At 45.5% G+C, this 14,828-nt stretch overlaps 43 non-coding genes and 3 pseudogenes across 43 annotated transcripts; all 46 read left to right on the plus strand.

The window, feature by feature from the left end:
• Positions 1 to 153: 153 nt before the first annotated feature.
• Positions 154 to 272, plus strand: LOC133428645 (5S ribosomal RNA). The gene has a single exon (XR_009773646.1). It is a non-coding gene; the product is annotated as a 5S ribosomal RNA (ribosomal RNA).
• A 217-nt stretch (positions 273 to 489) lies between these two features.
• On the plus strand, positions 490 to 608 carry LOC133428381 (5S ribosomal RNA; annotated as a pseudogene).
• A 199-nt stretch (positions 609 to 807) lies between these two features.
• LOC133428455 (5S ribosomal RNA) lies at positions 808 to 926 on the plus strand. The gene has a single exon (XR_009773465.1). It is a non-coding gene; the product is annotated as a 5S ribosomal RNA (ribosomal RNA).
• A 199-nt stretch (positions 927 to 1,125) lies between these two features.
• On the plus strand, positions 1,126 to 1,244 carry LOC133428443 (5S ribosomal RNA). Its single transcript, XR_009773454.1, has one exon. It is a non-coding gene; the product is annotated as a 5S ribosomal RNA (ribosomal RNA).
• Positions 1,245 to 1,461: 217 nt separating this feature from the next.
• Positions 1,462 to 1,580, plus strand: LOC133428498 (5S ribosomal RNA). Its single transcript, XR_009773506.1, has one exon. It is a non-coding gene; the product is annotated as a 5S ribosomal RNA (ribosomal RNA).
• Positions 1,581 to 1,779: 199 nt separating this feature from the next.
• LOC133428499 (5S ribosomal RNA) lies at positions 1,780 to 1,898 on the plus strand. Its single transcript, XR_009773507.1, has one exon. It is a non-coding gene; the product is annotated as a 5S ribosomal RNA (ribosomal RNA).
• A 217-nt stretch (positions 1,899 to 2,115) lies between these two features.
• LOC133428478 (5S ribosomal RNA) lies at positions 2,116 to 2,234 on the plus strand. Its single transcript, XR_009773488.1, has one exon. It is a non-coding gene; the product is annotated as a 5S ribosomal RNA (ribosomal RNA).
• A 199-nt stretch (positions 2,235 to 2,433) lies between these two features.
• On the plus strand, positions 2,434 to 2,552 carry LOC133428821 (5S ribosomal RNA). Its single transcript, XR_009773814.1, has one exon. It is a non-coding gene; the product is annotated as a 5S ribosomal RNA (ribosomal RNA).
• A 217-nt stretch (positions 2,553 to 2,769) lies between these two features.
• Positions 2,770 to 2,888, plus strand: LOC133428538 (5S ribosomal RNA). Its single transcript, XR_009773545.1, has one exon. It is a non-coding gene; the product is annotated as a 5S ribosomal RNA (ribosomal RNA).
• A 217-nt stretch (positions 2,889 to 3,105) lies between these two features.
• On the plus strand, positions 3,106 to 3,224 carry LOC133428570 (5S ribosomal RNA). Its single transcript, XR_009773575.1, has one exon. It is a non-coding gene; the product is annotated as a 5S ribosomal RNA (ribosomal RNA).
• A 199-nt stretch (positions 3,225 to 3,423) lies between these two features.
• Positions 3,424 to 3,542, plus strand: LOC133428405 (5S ribosomal RNA). Its single transcript, XR_009773417.1, has one exon. It is a non-coding gene; the product is annotated as a 5S ribosomal RNA (ribosomal RNA).
• A 217-nt stretch (positions 3,543 to 3,759) lies between these two features.
• Positions 3,760 to 3,878, plus strand: LOC133428595 (5S ribosomal RNA). Its single transcript, XR_009773599.1, has one exon. It is a non-coding gene; the product is annotated as a 5S ribosomal RNA (ribosomal RNA).
• A 199-nt stretch (positions 3,879 to 4,077) lies between these two features.
• LOC133428635 (5S ribosomal RNA) lies at positions 4,078 to 4,196 on the plus strand. Its single transcript, XR_009773636.1, has one exon. It is a non-coding gene; the product is annotated as a 5S ribosomal RNA (ribosomal RNA).
• A 199-nt stretch (positions 4,197 to 4,395) lies between these two features.
• On the plus strand, positions 4,396 to 4,514 carry LOC133428846 (5S ribosomal RNA). The gene has a single exon (XR_009773837.1). It is a non-coding gene; the product is annotated as a 5S ribosomal RNA (ribosomal RNA).
• A 217-nt stretch (positions 4,515 to 4,731) lies between these two features.
• Positions 4,732 to 4,850, plus strand: LOC133428791 (5S ribosomal RNA). Its single transcript, XR_009773785.1, has one exon. It is a non-coding gene; the product is annotated as a 5S ribosomal RNA (ribosomal RNA).
• A 199-nt stretch (positions 4,851 to 5,049) lies between these two features.
• LOC133428406 (5S ribosomal RNA) lies at positions 5,050 to 5,168 on the plus strand. Its single transcript, XR_009773418.1, has one exon. It is a non-coding gene; the product is annotated as a 5S ribosomal RNA (ribosomal RNA).
• A 217-nt stretch (positions 5,169 to 5,385) lies between these two features.
• On the plus strand, positions 5,386 to 5,504 carry LOC133428869 (5S ribosomal RNA). Its single transcript, XR_009773859.1, has one exon. It is a non-coding gene; the product is annotated as a 5S ribosomal RNA (ribosomal RNA).
• Positions 5,505 to 5,703: 199 nt separating this feature from the next.
• Positions 5,704 to 5,822, plus strand: LOC133428723 (5S ribosomal RNA). Its single transcript, XR_009773722.1, has one exon. It is a non-coding gene; the product is annotated as a 5S ribosomal RNA (ribosomal RNA).
• Positions 5,823 to 6,021: 199 nt separating this feature from the next.
• Positions 6,022 to 6,140, plus strand: LOC133428407 (5S ribosomal RNA). The gene has a single exon (XR_009773419.1). It is a non-coding gene; the product is annotated as a 5S ribosomal RNA (ribosomal RNA).
• Positions 6,141 to 6,339: 199 nt separating this feature from the next.
• LOC133428902 (5S ribosomal RNA) lies at positions 6,340 to 6,458 on the plus strand. Its single transcript, XR_009773890.1, has one exon. It is a non-coding gene; the product is annotated as a 5S ribosomal RNA (ribosomal RNA).
• A 217-nt stretch (positions 6,459 to 6,675) lies between these two features.
• On the plus strand, positions 6,676 to 6,794 carry LOC133428850 (5S ribosomal RNA). The gene has a single exon (XR_009773841.1). It is a non-coding gene; the product is annotated as a 5S ribosomal RNA (ribosomal RNA).
• Positions 6,795 to 7,011: 217 nt separating this feature from the next.
• Positions 7,012 to 7,130, plus strand: LOC133428382 (5S ribosomal RNA; annotated as a pseudogene).
• Positions 7,131 to 7,347: 217 nt separating this feature from the next.
• Positions 7,348 to 7,466, plus strand: LOC133428513 (5S ribosomal RNA). The gene has a single exon (XR_009773520.1). It is a non-coding gene; the product is annotated as a 5S ribosomal RNA (ribosomal RNA).
• A 199-nt stretch (positions 7,467 to 7,665) lies between these two features.
• On the plus strand, positions 7,666 to 7,784 carry LOC133428514 (5S ribosomal RNA). The gene has a single exon (XR_009773521.1). It is a non-coding gene; the product is annotated as a 5S ribosomal RNA (ribosomal RNA).
• A 217-nt stretch (positions 7,785 to 8,001) lies between these two features.
• LOC133428744 (5S ribosomal RNA) lies at positions 8,002 to 8,120 on the plus strand. The gene has a single exon (XR_009773742.1). It is a non-coding gene; the product is annotated as a 5S ribosomal RNA (ribosomal RNA).
• A 217-nt stretch (positions 8,121 to 8,337) lies between these two features.
• On the plus strand, positions 8,338 to 8,456 carry LOC133428515 (5S ribosomal RNA). Its single transcript, XR_009773522.1, has one exon. It is a non-coding gene; the product is annotated as a 5S ribosomal RNA (ribosomal RNA).
• A 199-nt stretch (positions 8,457 to 8,655) lies between these two features.
• LOC133428571 (5S ribosomal RNA) lies at positions 8,656 to 8,774 on the plus strand. Its single transcript, XR_009773576.1, has one exon. It is a non-coding gene; the product is annotated as a 5S ribosomal RNA (ribosomal RNA).
• A 199-nt stretch (positions 8,775 to 8,973) lies between these two features.
• Positions 8,974 to 9,092, plus strand: LOC133428408 (5S ribosomal RNA). The gene has a single exon (XR_009773420.1). It is a non-coding gene; the product is annotated as a 5S ribosomal RNA (ribosomal RNA).
• A 217-nt stretch (positions 9,093 to 9,309) lies between these two features.
• LOC133428822 (5S ribosomal RNA) lies at positions 9,310 to 9,428 on the plus strand. Its single transcript, XR_009773815.1, has one exon. It is a non-coding gene; the product is annotated as a 5S ribosomal RNA (ribosomal RNA).
• A 199-nt stretch (positions 9,429 to 9,627) lies between these two features.
• LOC133428636 (5S ribosomal RNA) lies at positions 9,628 to 9,746 on the plus strand. The gene has a single exon (XR_009773637.1). It is a non-coding gene; the product is annotated as a 5S ribosomal RNA (ribosomal RNA).
• A 217-nt stretch (positions 9,747 to 9,963) lies between these two features.
• Positions 9,964 to 10,082, plus strand: LOC133428870 (5S ribosomal RNA). The gene has a single exon (XR_009773860.1). It is a non-coding gene; the product is annotated as a 5S ribosomal RNA (ribosomal RNA).
• Positions 10,083 to 10,281: 199 nt separating this feature from the next.
• LOC133428724 (5S ribosomal RNA) lies at positions 10,282 to 10,400 on the plus strand. The gene has a single exon (XR_009773723.1). It is a non-coding gene; the product is annotated as a 5S ribosomal RNA (ribosomal RNA).
• Positions 10,401 to 10,599: 199 nt separating this feature from the next.
• On the plus strand, positions 10,600 to 10,718 carry LOC133428409 (5S ribosomal RNA). The gene has a single exon (XR_009773421.1). It is a non-coding gene; the product is annotated as a 5S ribosomal RNA (ribosomal RNA).
• A 217-nt stretch (positions 10,719 to 10,935) lies between these two features.
• On the plus strand, positions 10,936 to 11,054 carry LOC133428516 (5S ribosomal RNA). Its single transcript, XR_009773523.1, has one exon. It is a non-coding gene; the product is annotated as a 5S ribosomal RNA (ribosomal RNA).
• Positions 11,055 to 11,253: 199 nt separating this feature from the next.
• LOC133428622 (5S ribosomal RNA) lies at positions 11,254 to 11,372 on the plus strand. Its single transcript, XR_009773624.1, has one exon. It is a non-coding gene; the product is annotated as a 5S ribosomal RNA (ribosomal RNA).
• A 199-nt stretch (positions 11,373 to 11,571) lies between these two features.
• Positions 11,572 to 11,690, plus strand: LOC133428539 (5S ribosomal RNA). The gene has a single exon (XR_009773546.1). It is a non-coding gene; the product is annotated as a 5S ribosomal RNA (ribosomal RNA).
• Positions 11,691 to 11,906: 216 nt separating this feature from the next.
• LOC133428502 (5S ribosomal RNA) lies at positions 11,907 to 12,025 on the plus strand. Its single transcript, XR_009773510.1, has one exon. It is a non-coding gene; the product is annotated as a 5S ribosomal RNA (ribosomal RNA).
• Positions 12,026 to 12,224: 199 nt separating this feature from the next.
• LOC133428527 (5S ribosomal RNA) lies at positions 12,225 to 12,343 on the plus strand. Its single transcript, XR_009773534.1, has one exon. It is a non-coding gene; the product is annotated as a 5S ribosomal RNA (ribosomal RNA).
• Positions 12,344 to 12,559: 216 nt separating this feature from the next.
• LOC133428410 (5S ribosomal RNA) lies at positions 12,560 to 12,678 on the plus strand. Its single transcript, XR_009773422.1, has one exon. It is a non-coding gene; the product is annotated as a 5S ribosomal RNA (ribosomal RNA).
• A 199-nt stretch (positions 12,679 to 12,877) lies between these two features.
• Positions 12,878 to 12,996, plus strand: LOC133428833 (5S ribosomal RNA). The gene has a single exon (XR_009773825.1). It is a non-coding gene; the product is annotated as a 5S ribosomal RNA (ribosomal RNA).
• A 199-nt stretch (positions 12,997 to 13,195) lies between these two features.
• LOC133428411 (5S ribosomal RNA) lies at positions 13,196 to 13,314 on the plus strand. The gene has a single exon (XR_009773423.1). It is a non-coding gene; the product is annotated as a 5S ribosomal RNA (ribosomal RNA).
• A 199-nt stretch (positions 13,315 to 13,513) lies between these two features.
• Positions 13,514 to 13,632, plus strand: LOC133428903 (5S ribosomal RNA). The gene has a single exon (XR_009773891.1). It is a non-coding gene; the product is annotated as a 5S ribosomal RNA (ribosomal RNA).
• Positions 13,633 to 13,832: 200 nt separating this feature from the next.
• On the plus strand, positions 13,833 to 13,951 carry LOC133428755 (5S ribosomal RNA). Its single transcript, XR_009773752.1, has one exon. It is a non-coding gene; the product is annotated as a 5S ribosomal RNA (ribosomal RNA).
• Positions 13,952 to 14,168: 217 nt separating this feature from the next.
• On the plus strand, positions 14,169 to 14,287 carry LOC133428361 (5S ribosomal RNA). The gene has a single exon (XR_009773397.1). It is a non-coding gene; the product is annotated as a 5S ribosomal RNA (ribosomal RNA).
• A 199-nt stretch (positions 14,288 to 14,486) lies between these two features.
• On the plus strand, positions 14,487 to 14,605 carry LOC133428412 (5S ribosomal RNA). Its single transcript, XR_009773424.1, has one exon. It is a non-coding gene; the product is annotated as a 5S ribosomal RNA (ribosomal RNA).
• Positions 14,606 to 14,822: 217 nt separating this feature from the next.
• LOC133428383 (5S ribosomal RNA) overlaps positions 14,823 to 14,828 on the plus strand; it is a 119-nt pseudogene continuing 113 nt past the window's right edge.

The following is a 14,828-nucleotide window of genomic DNA, read 5'->3' on the forward strand; positions in this document are numbered from 1 at the left end:
ACAGCTCACGTCCTAAAGTGTTTTGCACATGGTTAAGGCACTTTAACTCCAACAAATAAGCGCTTCTAAATTATTATCACCAACAAATCAATGACTTATATTCTATGACTTATCTTCAACTCCATATAAGAGGTATTTCAAGCTGCACCTTCAGCTTACGGCCATACCAGCCTGGATGCGCCCGATCTCGTCTGATCTCGGAAGCTAAGCAGGGTCGGGCCGGGTTAGTACTTGGATGGGAGACTGCCTGGGAATATCAGGTGCTGTAAGCTTTTTCAACCAGCAGAGAGCGCTCTCGCTTAATCTACCCACACATATTTCAACGTGGTAACAGCGACAGCTCACGTCCTAAAGTGTTTTGCACATGGTTAAGGCACTTTAACTCCAACAAATATGTGCTTCTAAATTATTATCACCAACAAATCAATGACTTATATTATATGACTTATCTTCAACTCCATATAAGAAGTATTTCAAGCTGCAGCTTCACCTTATGGCCATACCAGCCTGGATGCGCCCGATCTCGTCTGATCTCGGAAGCTAAGCAGGGTCAGGCCTGGTTAGGACTTGGATGGGAGACCGCCTGGGAATATCAGGTGCTGTAAGCTTTTTCAACCAGCAGAGAGCGCTCTCGCTTAATCTACCCACACATATTTCAACGTGGTAACAGCGACAGCTCACGTCCTAAAGTGTTTTGCACATGGCTAAGGCACTTTAACTCCAACAAATAAAACCAACAAATCAATGACTTATATTCTATGACTTATCTTCAACTCCATATAAGAGGTATTTCAAGCAGCAGCTTCTGCTTACGGCCATACCAGCCTGGATGCGCCCGATCTCGTCTGATCTCGGAAGCTAAGCAGGGTCGGGCCTGGTTAGTACCTGGATGGGAGACCGCCTGGGAATACCAGGTGCTGTAAGCTTTTTCAACCAGCAGAGAGCGCTCTCGCTTAATCTACCCACAAATATTTCAACGTGGTAAGAGCGACAGCTCACGTCCAAAAGTGTTTTGCACATGGTTAAGGCACTTTAACTCCAACAAATAAAACCAACAAATCAATTACTTATATTCTATGACTTATCTTCAACTCCATATAAGAGGTATTTCAAGCTGCAGCTTCTTCTTACGGCCATACCAGCCTGGATGCGCCCGATCTCGTCTGATCTCGGAAGCTAAGCAGGGTTGGGCCTGGTTAGTACTTGGATGGGAGACCGCCTGGGAATACCAGGTGCTGTAAGAATTTTCAACCAGCAGAGAGCGCCCTCGCTTAATCTACCCACACATATTGATTTGTTGGTGATAATAATTTAGAAGCGCTTATTTGTTGGAGTTAAAGTGCCTTAACCATGTGAAAAACACTTTTGGACGTGAGCTGTCGCTGTTACCACGTTGAAATGACTTGTATTATATGACTTATCTTCAACTCCATATAAGAAGTATTTCAAGCTGCAGCTTCAGCTTATGGCCATACCAGCCTGGATGCGCCCGATCTCGTCTGATCTCGGAAGCTAAGCAGGGTCGGGCCTGGTTAGTACTTGGATGGGAGACCGCCTGGGAATACCAGGTGCTGTAAGCTTTTTCAACCAGCAGAGAGCGCTCTCGCTTAATCTACCCACACATATTTCAACGTGGTAAGAGCGACAGCTCACGTCCAAAAGTGTTAGGCACATGGTTAAGGCACTTTAACTCCAACAAATAAAACCAACAAATCAATGACTTATATTCTATGACTTATCTTCAACTCCATATAAGAGGTATTTCATGCTGCAGCTTCTGCTTATGGCCATACCAGCCTGGATGCGCCCGATCTCGTCTGATCTCGGAAGCTAAGCAGGGTCGGGCCTGGTTAGTACTTGGATGGGAGACCGCCTGGGAATACCAGGTGCTGTAAGCTTTTTCAACCAGCAGAGAGCGCTCTCGCTTAATCTACCCACACATATTTCAACGTGGTAACAGCGACAGCTCACGTCCAAAAGTGTTTTTCACATGGTTAAGGCACTTTAACTCCAACAAATAAGTGCTTCTAAATTATTATCACCAACAAATCAATGACTTGTATTATATGACTTATCTTCAACTCCATATAAGAAGTATTTCAAGCTGCAGCTTCAGCTTATGGCCATACCAGCCTGGATGCGCCCGATCTCGTCTGATCTCGGAAGCTAAGCAGGGTAGGGCCTGGTTAGTACTTGGATGGGAGACCGCCTGGGAATACCAGGTGCTGTAAGCTTTTTCAACCAGCAGAGAGCGCTCTCGCTTAATCTACCCACACATATTTCAACGTGGTAAGAGCGACAGCTCACGTCCAAAAGTGTTTTGCACATGGTTAAGGCACTTTAACTCCAACAAATAAAACCAACAAATCAATGACTTATATTCTATGACTTATCTTCAACTCCATATAAGAGGTATTTCAAGCTGCAGCTTCAGCTTACGGCCATACCAGCCAAGATGCGCCCGATCTCGTCTGATCTCGGAAGCTAAGCAGGGTCGGGCCTGGTTAGTACTTGGATGGGAGACCGCCTGGGAATATCAGGTGCTGTAAGCTTTTTCAACCAGCAGAGAGCGCTCTCGCTTAATCTACCCACACATATTTCAACGTGGTAACAGCGACAGCTCACGTCCTAAAGTGTTTTGCACATGGTTAAGGCACTTTAACTCCAACAAATAAGCGCTTCTAAATTATTATCACCAACAAATCAATGACTTATATTTTATGACTTATCTTCAACTCCATATAAGAGGTACTTCAAGCTGCAGCTTCTGCTTACGGCCATACCAGCATGGATGCGCCCGATCTCATCTGATCTCGGAAGCTAAGCAGGGTCGGGCCTGGTTAGTACTTGGATGGGAGACCGCCTGGGAATACCAGGTGCTGTAAGCTTTTTCAACCAGCAGAGAGCGCTCTCGCTTAATCTACCCACACATATTTCAACGTGGTAACAGCGACAGCTCACGTCCTAAATTGTTTTTCACATGGTTAAGGCACTTTAACTCCAACAAATATGCGCTTCTAAATTATTATCACCAACAAATCAATGACTTATATTATATGACTTATCTTCAACTCCATATAACAGGTATTTCAAGCTGCAGCTTCAGCTTACGGCCATACCAGCCTGGAAGCGCCCGATCTCGTCTGATCTCGGAAGCTAAGCAGGGTCGGGCCAGGTTAGTACTTGGATAGGAGACCGCCTGGGAATACCAGGTGCTGTAAGCATTTTCAACCAGCAGAGAACGCTCTCGCTTAATCTACCCACACATATTTCAACGTGGTAACAGCGACAGCTCACGTCCTAAAGTGTTTTGCACATGGTTAAGGCACTTTAACTCCAACAAATAAAACCAACAAATCAATGACTTATATTCTATGACTTATCTTCAACTCCATATAAGAGGTATTTCAAGCTGCAGCTTCTGCTTACGGCCATACCAGCCTGGATGCGCCCGATCTCGTCTGATCTCGGAAGCTAAGCAGGGTCGGGCCTGGTTAGTACTTGGATGGGAGACCGCCTGGGAATACCAGGTGCTGTAAGCTTTTTCAACCAGCAGAGAGCGCTCTCGCTTAATCTACCCACACAAATTTCAACGTGGTAACAGCGACAGCTCACGTCCTAAAGTGTTTTGCACATGGTTAAGGCACTTTAACTCCAACAAATAAGCGCTTCTAAATTATTATCACCAACAAATCAATGACTTATATTATATGACTTATCTTCAACTCCATATAAGAGGTATTTCAAGCTGCAACTTCAGCTCACGGCCATACCAGCCTGGATGCGCCCGATCTCGTCTGATCTCGGAAGCTAAGCAGGGTCGGGCCTGGTTAGTACTTGGATGGGAGACCGCCTGGGAATACCAGGTGCTGTAAGCTTTTTCAAGCAGCAGAGAGCGCTCTCGCTTAATCTACCCACACATATTTCAACGTGGTAACAGCGACAGCTCACGTCCATAAGTGTTTTGCACATGGTTAAGGCACTTTAACTCCAACAAATAAAACCAACAAATCAATGACTTATATTCTATGACTTATCTTCAACTCCATATAAGAGGTATTTCAAGCTGCAGCTTCTGCTTACGGCCATACCAGCCTGGATGCGCCCGATCTCGTCTGATCTCAGAAGCTAAGCAGGGTCGGGCCTGGTTAGTACTTGGATGGGAGACCGCCTGGGAATACCAGGTGCTGTAAGCTTTTTCAACCAGCAGAGAGCGCTCTCGCTTAATCTACCCACACATATTTCAACGTGGTAACAGCGACAGCTCACGTCCTAAAGTGTTTTGCACATGGTTAAGGCACCTTAACTCCAACAAATAAAACCAACAGATCAATGACTTATATTCTATGACTTATCTTCAACTCCATATAAGAGGTATTTCAAGCTGCAGCTTCTGCTTACGGCCATAACAGCCTGGATGAGCCCGATCTCGTCTGATCTCGGAAGCTAAGCAGGGTCGGGCCTGGTTAGTACTTGGATGGGAGACCGCCTGGGAATACCAGGTGCTGTAAGCTTTTTCAACCAGCAGAGAGCGCTCTCGCTTAATCTACCCACACAAATTTCAACGTGGTAACAGCGACAGCTCACGTCCTAAAGTGTTTTGCACATGGTTGAGGCACTTTAACTCCAACAAATAAGCGCTTCTAAATTATTATCACCAACAAATCAATGACTTATATTATATAACTTATCTTCAACTCCATATAAGAGGTATTTCAAGCTGCAGCTTCAGCTCACGGCCATACCAGCGTGGATGCGCCCGATCTCGTCTGATCTCGGAAGCTAAGCAGGGTCGGGCCTGGTTAGTACTTGGATGGGAGACCGCCTGGGAATACCAGGTGCTGTAAGCTTTTTCAAGCAGCAGAGAGCGCTCTCGCTTAATCTACCCACACATATTTCAACGTGGTAACAGCGACAGCTCACGTCCTAAAGTGTTTTGCACATGGTTAAGGCACTTTAACTCCAACAAATAAAACCAACAAATCAATGACTTATATTCTATGACTTATCTTCAACTCCATATAAGAGGTATTTCAAGCTGCAGCTTCTGCTTACGGCCATACCAGCCTGGATGCGCCCGATCTCGTCTGATCTCGGAAGCTAAGCAGGGTCGGGCCTGGTTAGTACTTGGATGGGAGACCGCCTGGGAATACCAGGTGCTGTAAGCTTTTTCAACCAGCAGAGAGCGCTCTCGCTTAATCTACCCACACATATTTCAACGTGGTAACAGCGACAGCTCACGTCCTAAAGTGTTTTGCACATGGTTAAGGCACTTTAACTCCAACAAATAAGCGCTTCTAAATTATTATCACCAACAAATCAATGACTTATATTATATGACTTATCTTCAACTCCATATAAGAGGTATTTCAAGCTGCAGCTTCAGCTTACGGCCATACCAGCCTCGATGCGCCCGATCTCGCCTGATCTCGGAAGCTAAGCAGGGTCGGGCCTGGTTAGTACTTGGATGGGAGACCGCCTGGGAATACCAGGTGCTGTATGCTTTTTCAACCAGCAGAGAACGCTCTCGCTTAATCTACCCACACATATTTCAACGTGGTAACTGCGACAGCTCACGTCCTAAAGTGTTTTGCACATGGTTAAGGCACCTTAACTCCAACAAATAAAACCAATAGATCAATGACTTATATTCTATGACTTATCTTCAACTCCATATAAGAGGTATTTCAAGCTGCAGCTTCTGCTTACGGCCATACCAGCCTGGATGAGCCCGATCTCGTCTGATCTCGGAAGCTAAGCAGGGTCGGGCCTGGTTAGTACTTGGATGGGAAACCGCCTGGGAATACCAGGTGCTGTAAGCTTTTTCAACCAGCAGAGAGCGCTCTCGCTTAATCTACACACACATATTTCAACGTGGTAACAGCGACAGCTCACGTCCTAAAGTGTTTTGCACATGGTTAAGGCACTTTAACTCCAACAAATAAAACCAACAAATCAATGACTTATATTCTATGACTTATCTTCAACTCCCTATAAGAGGTATTTCAAGCTGCAGCTTCTGCTTACGGCCATACCAGCCTGGATGCGCCCGATCTCGTCTGATCTCGGAAGCTAAGCAGGGTCGGGCCTGGTTAGTACTTGGATGGGAGACCGCCTGGGAATACCAGGTGCTGTAAGCTTTTTCAACCAGCAGAGAGCGCCCTCGCTTAATCTACCCACACATATTTCAACGTGGTAACAGCGACAGCTCACGTCCTAAAGTGTTTTGCACATGGTTAAGGCACTTTAACTCCAACAAATAAAACCAACAAATCAATGACTTATATGCTATGACTTATCTTCAACTCCATATAAGAGGTATTTCAATCTGCAGCTTCTGCTTACGGCCATACAAGCCTGGATGCGCCCGATCTCGTCTGATCTCGGAAGCTAAGCAGGGTCGGGCCTTTTTAGTACTTGGATGGGAGACCGCCTGGGAATACCAGGTGCTGTAAGCTTCTTCAACCAGCAGAGAACGCTCTCGCTTAATCTAGCCACACATATTTCAACGTGGTAACAGCGACAGCTCACGTCCTAAAGTGTTTTGCACATGGTTAAGGCACTTCAACTCCAACAAATAAGCGCTTCTAAATTATTATCACCAACAAATCAATGACTTATATTTTATGACTTATCTTCAACTCCATATAAGAGGTATTTCAAGCTGCAGCTTCTGCTTACGGCCATACCAGCCTGGATGCGCCCGATCTCATCTGATCTCGGAAGCTAAGCAGGGTCGGGCCTCGTTAGTCCTTGGATGGGAGACCGCCTGGGAATACCAGGTGCTGTAAGCTTTTTCAACCAGCAGAGAGCGCTCTCGCTTAATCTACCCACACATATTTCAACGTGGTAACAGCGACAGCTCACGTCCTAAAGTGTTTTTCACATGGTTAAGGCACTTTAACTCCAACAAATATGCGCTTCTAAATTATTATCACCAACAAATCAATGACTTATATTATATGACTTATCTTCAACTCCATATAAGAGGTATTTCAAGCTGCAGCTTCAGCTAATGGCCATACCAGCCTGGATGCGCCCGATCTCGTCTGATCTCGGAAGCTAAGCAGGGTCAGGCCTGGTTAGGATTTGGATGGGAGACCGCCTGGGAATACCAGGTGCTGTAAGCTTTTTCATCCAGCAGAGAGTGCTCTCGCTTAATCTACCCACACATATTTCAACGTGGTAACAGCGACAGCTCACGTCCTAAACTGTTTTGCACATGGTTAGGGCACTTTAACTCCAACAAATAAGCGCTTCTAAATTATTATCACCAACAAATCAATGACTTATATTATATGACTTATCTTCAACTCCATATAAGAGGTATTTCAAGCTGCAGCTTAAGCTTACGGCCATACCAGCCTGGATGCGCCCGATCTCGTCTGATCTCGGAAGCTAAGCAGGGTCGGGCCTGGTTAGTACTTGGATGGGAGACCGCCTGGGAATATCAGGTGCTGTAAGCTTTTTCAACCAGCAGAGAGCGCTCTCGCTTAATCTACCCACACATATTTCAACGTGGTAACAGCGACAGCTCACGTCCTAAAGTGTTTTGCACATGGTTAAGGCACTTTAACTCCAACAAATAAAACCAACAAATCAATGACTTATATTCTATGACTTATCTTCAACTCCATATAAGAGGTATTTCAAGCAGCAGATTCTGCTTACGGCCATACCAGCCTGGATGCGCCCGATCTCGTCTGATCTCGGAAGCTAAGCAGGGTCGGGCCTGGTTAGTACTTGGATGGGAGACCGCCTGGGAATATCAGGTGCTGTAAGCTTTTTCAACCAGCAGAGAGCGCTCTCGCTTAATCTACCCACACATATTTCAACGTGGTAACAGCGACAGCTCACGTCCTAAAGTGTTTTGCACATGGTTAAGGCACTTTAACTCCAACAAATAAGCGCTTCTAAATTATTATCACCAACAAATCAATGACTTATATTTTATGACTTATCTTCAACTCCATATAAGAGGTATTTCAAGCTGCAGCTTCTGCTTACGGCCATACCAGCATGGATGCGACCGATCTCATCTGATCTCGGAAGCTAAGCAGGGTCGGGCCTGGTTAGTACTTGGATGGGAGACCGCCTGGGAATACCAGGTGCTGTAAGCTTTTTCAACCAGCAGAGAGCGCTCTCGCTTAATCTACCCACACATATTTCAACGTGGTAACAGCGACAGCTCACGTCCTAAATTGTTTTTCACATGGTTAAGGCACTTTAACTCCAACAAATATGCGCTTCTAAATTATTATCACCAACAAATCAATGACTTATATTATATGACTTATCTTCAACTCCATATAACAGGTATTTCAAGCTGCAGCTTCAGCTTACGGCCATACCAGCCTGGATGCGCCCGATCTCGTCTGATCTCGGAAGCTAAGCAGGGTCGGGCCTGGTTAGTACTTGGATGGGAGACCGCCTGGGAATATCAGGTGCTGTAAGCTTTTTCAACCAGCAGAGAGCGCTCTTGCTTAATCTACCCACACATATTTCAACGTGGTAACAGCGACAGCTCACGTCCTAAAGTGTTTTGCACATGGTTAAGGCACTTTAACTCCAACAAATAAAACCAACAAATCAATGACTTATATTCTATGACTTATCTTCAACTCCATATAAGAGGTATTTCAAGCAGCAGATTCTGCTTACGGCCATACCAGCCTGGAAGCGCCCGATCTCGTCTGATCTCGGAAGCTAAGCAGGGTCGGGCCAGGTTAGTACTTGGATAGGAGACCGCCTGGGAATACCAGGTGCTGTAAGCATTTTCAACCAGCAGAGAACGCTCTCGCTTAATCTACCCACACATATTTCAACGTGGTAACAGCGACAGCTCACGTCCTAAAGTGTTTTGCACATGGTTAAGGCACTTTAACTCCAACAAATAAAACCAACAAATCAATGACTTATATTCTATGACTTATCTTCAACTCCATATAAGAGGTATTTCAAGCTGCAGCTTCTGCTTACGGCCATACCAGCCTGGATGCGCCCGATCTCGTCTGATCTCGGAAGCTAAGCAGGGTCGGGCCTGGTTAGTACTTGGATGGGAGACCGCCTGGGAATACCAGGTGCTGTAAGCTTTTTCAACCAGCAGAGAGCGCTCTCGCTTAATCTACCCACACAAATTTCAACGTGGTAACAGCGACAGCTCACGTCCTAAAGTGTTTTGCACATGGTTAAGGCACTTTAACTCCAACAAATAAGCGCTTCTAAATTATTATCACCAACAAATCAATGACTTATATTATATGACTTATCTTCAACTCCATATAAGAGGTATTTCAAGCTGCAACTTCAGCTCACGGCCATACCAGCCTGGATGCGCCCGATCTCGTCTGATCTCGGAAGCTAAGCAGGGTCGGGCCTGGTTAGTACTTGGATGGGAGACCGCCTGGGAATACCAGGTGCTTTAAGCTTTTTCAAGCAGCAGAGAGCGCTCTCGCTTAATCTACCCACACATATTTCAACGTGGTAACAGCGACAGCTCACGTCCTAAAGTGTTTTGCACATGGTTAAGGCACTTTAACTCCAACAAATAAAACCAACAAATCAATGACTTATATTCTATGACTTATCTTCAACTCCATATAAGAGGTATTTCAAGCTGCAGCTTCTGCTTACGGCCATACCAGCCTGGATGCGCCCGATCTCGTCTGATCTCAGAAGCTAAGCAGGGTCGGGCCTGGTTAGTACTTGGATGGGAGACCGCCTGGGAATACCAGGTGCTGTAAGCTTTTTCAACCAGCAGAGAGCGCTCTCGCTTAATCTACCCACACATATTTCAACGTGGTAACAGCGACAGCTCACGTCCTAAAGTGTTTTGCACATGGTTAAGGCACTTTAACTCCAACAAATAAGCGCTTCTAAATTATTATCACCAACAAATCAATGACTTATATTATATGACTTATCTTCAACTCCATATAAGAGGTATTTCAAGCTGCAGCTTCAGCTTACGGCCATACCAGCCTCGATGCGCCCGATCTCGCCTGATCTCGGAAGCTAAGCAGGGTCGGGCCTGGTTAGTACTTGGATGGGAGACCGCCTGGGAATACCAGGTGCTGTATGCTTTTTCAACCAGCAGAGAACGCTCTCGCTTAATCTACCCACACATATTTCAACGTGGTAACTGCGACAGCTCACGTCCTAAAGTGTTTTGCACATGGTTAAGGCACCTTAACTCCAACAAATAAAACCAATAGATCAATGACTTATATTCTATGACTTATCTTCAACTCCATATAAGAGGTATTTCAAGCTGCAGCTTCTGCTTACGGCCATACCAGCCTGGATGAGCCCGATCTCGTCTGATCTCGGAAGCTAAGCAGGGTCGGGCCTGGTTAGTACTTGGATGGGAAACCGCCTGGGAATACCAGGTGCTGTAAGCTTTTTCAACCAGCAGAGAGCGCTCTCGCTTAATCTACACACACATATTTCAACGTGGTAACAGCGACAGCTCACGTCCTAAAGTGTTTTGCACATGGTTAAGGCACTTTAACTCCAACAAATAAAACCAACAAATCAATGACTTATATTCTATGACTTATCTTCAACTCCATATAAGAGGTATTTCAAGCTGCAGCTTCTGCTTACGGCCATACCAGCCTGGATGCGCCCGATCTCGTCTGATCTCGGAAGCTAAGCAGGGTCGGGCCTGGTTAGTACTTGGATGGGAGACCGCCTGGGAATACCAGGTGCTGTAAGCTTTTTCAACCAGCAGAGAGCGCTCTCGCTTAATCTACCCACACATATTTCAACGTGGTAACAGCGACAGCTCACGTCCTAAAGTGTTTTGCACATGGTTAAGGCACTTTAACTCCAACAAATAAGCGCTTCTAAATTATTATCACCAACAAATCAATGACTTATATTATATGACTTATCTTCAACTCCATATAAGAGGTATTTCAAGCTGCAGCTTAAGCTTACGGCCATACCAGCCTGGATGCGCCCGATCTCGTCTGATCTCGGAAGCTAAGCAGGGTCGGGCCTGGTTAGTACTTGGATGGGAGACCGCCTGGGAATATCAGGTGCTGTAAGCTTTTTCAACCAGCAGAGAGCGCTCTCGCTTAATCTACCCACACATATTTCAACGTGGTAACAGCGACAGCTCACGTCCTAAAGTGTTTTGCACATGGTTAAGGCACTTTAACTCCAACAAATAAAACCAACAAATCAATGACTTATATTCTATGACTTATCTTCAACTCCATATAAGAGGTATTTCAAGCAGCAGATTCTGCTTACGGCCATACCAGCCTGGATGCGCCCGATCTCGTCTGATCTCGGAAGCTAAGCAGGGTCGGGCCAGGTTAGTACTTGGATAGGAGACCGCCTGGGAATACCAGGTGCTGTAAGCATTTTCAACCAGCAGAGAACGCTCTCGCTTAATCTACCCACACATATTTCAACGTGGTAACAGCGACAGCTCACGTCCTAAAGTGTTTTGCACATGGTTAAGGCACTTTAACTCCTACAAATAAAACCAACAAATCAATGACTTATATTATATGACTTATCTTCAACTCCATATAAGAGGTATTTCAAGCTGCATCTTCAGCTAACGGCCATACCAGCCTGGATGCGCCCGATCTCGTCTGATCTCGGAAGCTAAGCAGGGTCGGGCCTGGTTAGTACTTGGATGGGAGACCGCCTGGGAATACCAGGTGCTGTAAGCTTTTTCAACCAGCAGAGAGCGCTCTCGCTTAATCTACCCACACAAATTTCAACGTGGTAACAGCGACAGCTCACGTCCTAAAGTGTTTTGCACATGGTTAAGGCACTTTAACTCCAACAAATAAGCGCTTCTAAATTATTATCACCAACAAATCAATGACTTGTATTATATACTTATCTTCAACTCCATATAAGAAGTATTTCAAGCTGCAGCTTCAGCTTACGGCCATACCACCCTGGATGCGCCCGATCTCGTCTGATCTCGGAAGCTAAGCAGGGTCGGGCCTGGTTAGTACTTGGATGGGAGACCGCCTGGGAATACCAGGTGCTGTAAGCTTTTTCAACCAGCAGAGAGCGCTCTCGCTTAATCTACCCACACATATTTCAACGTGGTAACAGCGACAGCTCACGTCCTAAAGTGTTTTGCACATGGTTAAGGCACTTTAACTCCAACAAATAAAACCAACAAATCAATGACTTATATTCTATGACTTATCTTCAACTCCATATAAGAGGTATTTCAAGCAGCAGCTTCTGCTTACGGCTATACCAGCCTGGATGCGCCCGATCTCGTCTGATCTCGGAAGCTAAGCAGGGTCGGGCCTGGTTAGTACTTGGATGGGAGACCGCCTGGGAATACCTGGTGCTGTAAGCTTTTTCAACCAGCAGAGAGCGCTCTCGCTTAATCCACCCACACATATTTCAACGTGGTAACAGCGACAGCTCACGTCCTAAAGTGTTTTGCACATGGTTAAGGCACTTTAACTCCAACAAATAAGCGCTTCTAAATTATTATCACCAACAAATCAATGACTTGTATTATATACTTATCTTCAACTCCATATAAGAAGTATTTCAAGCTGCAGCTTCTGCTTACGGCCATACCAGCCTGGATGCGCCCGATCTCGTCTGATCTCGGAAGCTAAGCAGGGTCGGGCCTGGTTAGTACTTGGATGGGAGACCGCCTGGGAATACCAGGTGCTGTAAGCTTTTTCAACCAGCAGAGAACGGTCTCGCTTAATCTAGCCACACATATTTCAACGTGGTAACAGCGACAGCTCACGTCCTAAAGTGTTTTGCACATCGTTAAGGCACTTTAACTCCAACAAATAAAACCAACAAATCAATGACTTATATTCTATGACTTATCTTCAACTCCATATAAGAGGTATTTCAAGCTGCAGCTTCTGCTTACGGCCATACCAGCCTGGATGCGCCCGATCTTGTCTGATCTCGGAAGCTAAGCAGGGTCGGGCCTTGTTAGTACTTGGATGGGAGACCGCCTGGGAATACCAGGTGCTGTAAGCTTTTTCAACCAGCAGAGAGCGCTCACGCTTAATCTACCCACACATATTTCAACGTGGTAACAGCGACAGCTCACGTCCTAAAGTGTTTGGCACATGGTTAAGGCACTTTAACTCCAACAAATAAAACCAACAAATCAATGACTTATATTCTATGACTTATCTTCAACTCCATATAAGAGGTATTTCAAGCAGCAGCTTCTGCTTACGGCCATACCAGCCTGGATGCGCCCGATCTCGTCTGATCTCGGAAGCTAAGCAGGGTCGGGCCTGGTTAGTACTTGGATGGGAGACCGCCTGGGAATACCAGGTGCTGTAAGCTTTTTCAACCAGCAGAGAACGCTCTCGCTTAATCTACCCACACATATTTCAACGTGGTAACAGCGACAGCTCACGTCCTAAAGTGTTTTGCACATGGTTAAGGCACTTTAACTCCAACAAATAAAAAAAACAAATCTATGACTTATATTCTATGACTTATCTTCAACTCCATACAAGAGGTATTTCAAGGTGCAGCTTCAGCTTACGGCCATACCAGCCTGGATGCGTCCAATCTCATCTGATCTCGGAAGCTAAGCAGGGTCGGGCCTGGTTAGTACTTGGATGGGAGACCGCCTGGGAATACAGGGTGCTGTAAGCTTTTTCAACCAGCAGAGAGCGCTCTCGCTTAATCTACCCACACATATTTCAACGTGGTAACAGCGACAGCTCACGTCCTAAAGTCTTTTGCACATGGTTAAGGCACTTTAACTACAAAAAAAAAAAAACAACAAATCTATGACTTATATTCTATGACTTATCTTCAACTCCATACAAGAGGTATTTCAAGCTGCAGCTTCTGCTTACTGCCATACCAGCCTGGATGCGCCCGATCTCGTCTGATCTCGGAAGCTAAGCAGGGTGGGGCCTGGTTAGTACTTGGATGGGAGACCGCCTTGGAATACCAGGTGCTGTAAGCTTTTTCAACCTGCAGAGAACGCTCTCGCTTAATCTAACCACATATATTTCAACGTGGTAACAGCGAAAGCTCACGTCCTAAAGTGTTTTGCACATGGTTAAGGCACTTTAACTCCAACAAATAAGCGCTTCTAAATTATTATCACCAACAAATCAATGACTTATATTATATGACTTATCTTCAACTCCATATAAGAGGTATTTCAAGCTGCAGCTTCTGCTAACGGCCATACCAGCCTGGATGCGCCTGATCTCGTCTGATTTCGGAAGCTAAGCAGGGTCGGGCCTGGTTAGTACTTGGATGGGAGACAGCCTGGGAATACCAGGTGCTGTAAGCTTTTTCAACCTGCAGAGAGCGCTCTCGCTTAATCTACCCACACATATTTCAACGTGGTAACAGCGACAGCTCACGTCCTAAAGTGTTTTGCACATGGTTAAGGCACTTTAACTCCAACAAATAAAACCAACAAATCTATGACTTATATTCTATGACTTATCTTCAACTCCATACAAGAGGTATTTCAAGCTGCAGCTTCTGCTTACGGCCATACCAGCCTGGATGCGCCCGATCTCGTCTGATCTCGGAAGCTAAGCAGGGTCGGGCCTGGTTAGTACTTGGATGGGAGACCGCCTGGGAATACCAGGTGCTGTAAGCTTTTTCAACCTGCAGAGAACGCTCTCGCTTAATCTACCCACATATATTTCAACGTGGTAACAGCGAAAGCTCACGTCCTAAAGTGTTTTGCACATGGTTAAGGCACTTTAACTCCAACAAATAAGCGCTTCTAAATTATTATCACCAACAAATCAATGACTTATATTATATGACTTATCTTCAACTCCATATAAGAGGTATTTCAAGCTGCAGCTTCTGCTAAC

The sequence above is a fragment of the Cololabis saira genome, unplaced genomic scaffold (assembly GCF_033807715.1).
Source record: "Cololabis saira isolate AMF1-May2022 unplaced genomic scaffold, fColSai1.1 scf031, whole genome shotgun sequence".
Lineage (NCBI taxonomy): Eukaryota > Metazoa > Chordata > Actinopteri > Beloniformes > Belonidae > Cololabis > Cololabis saira.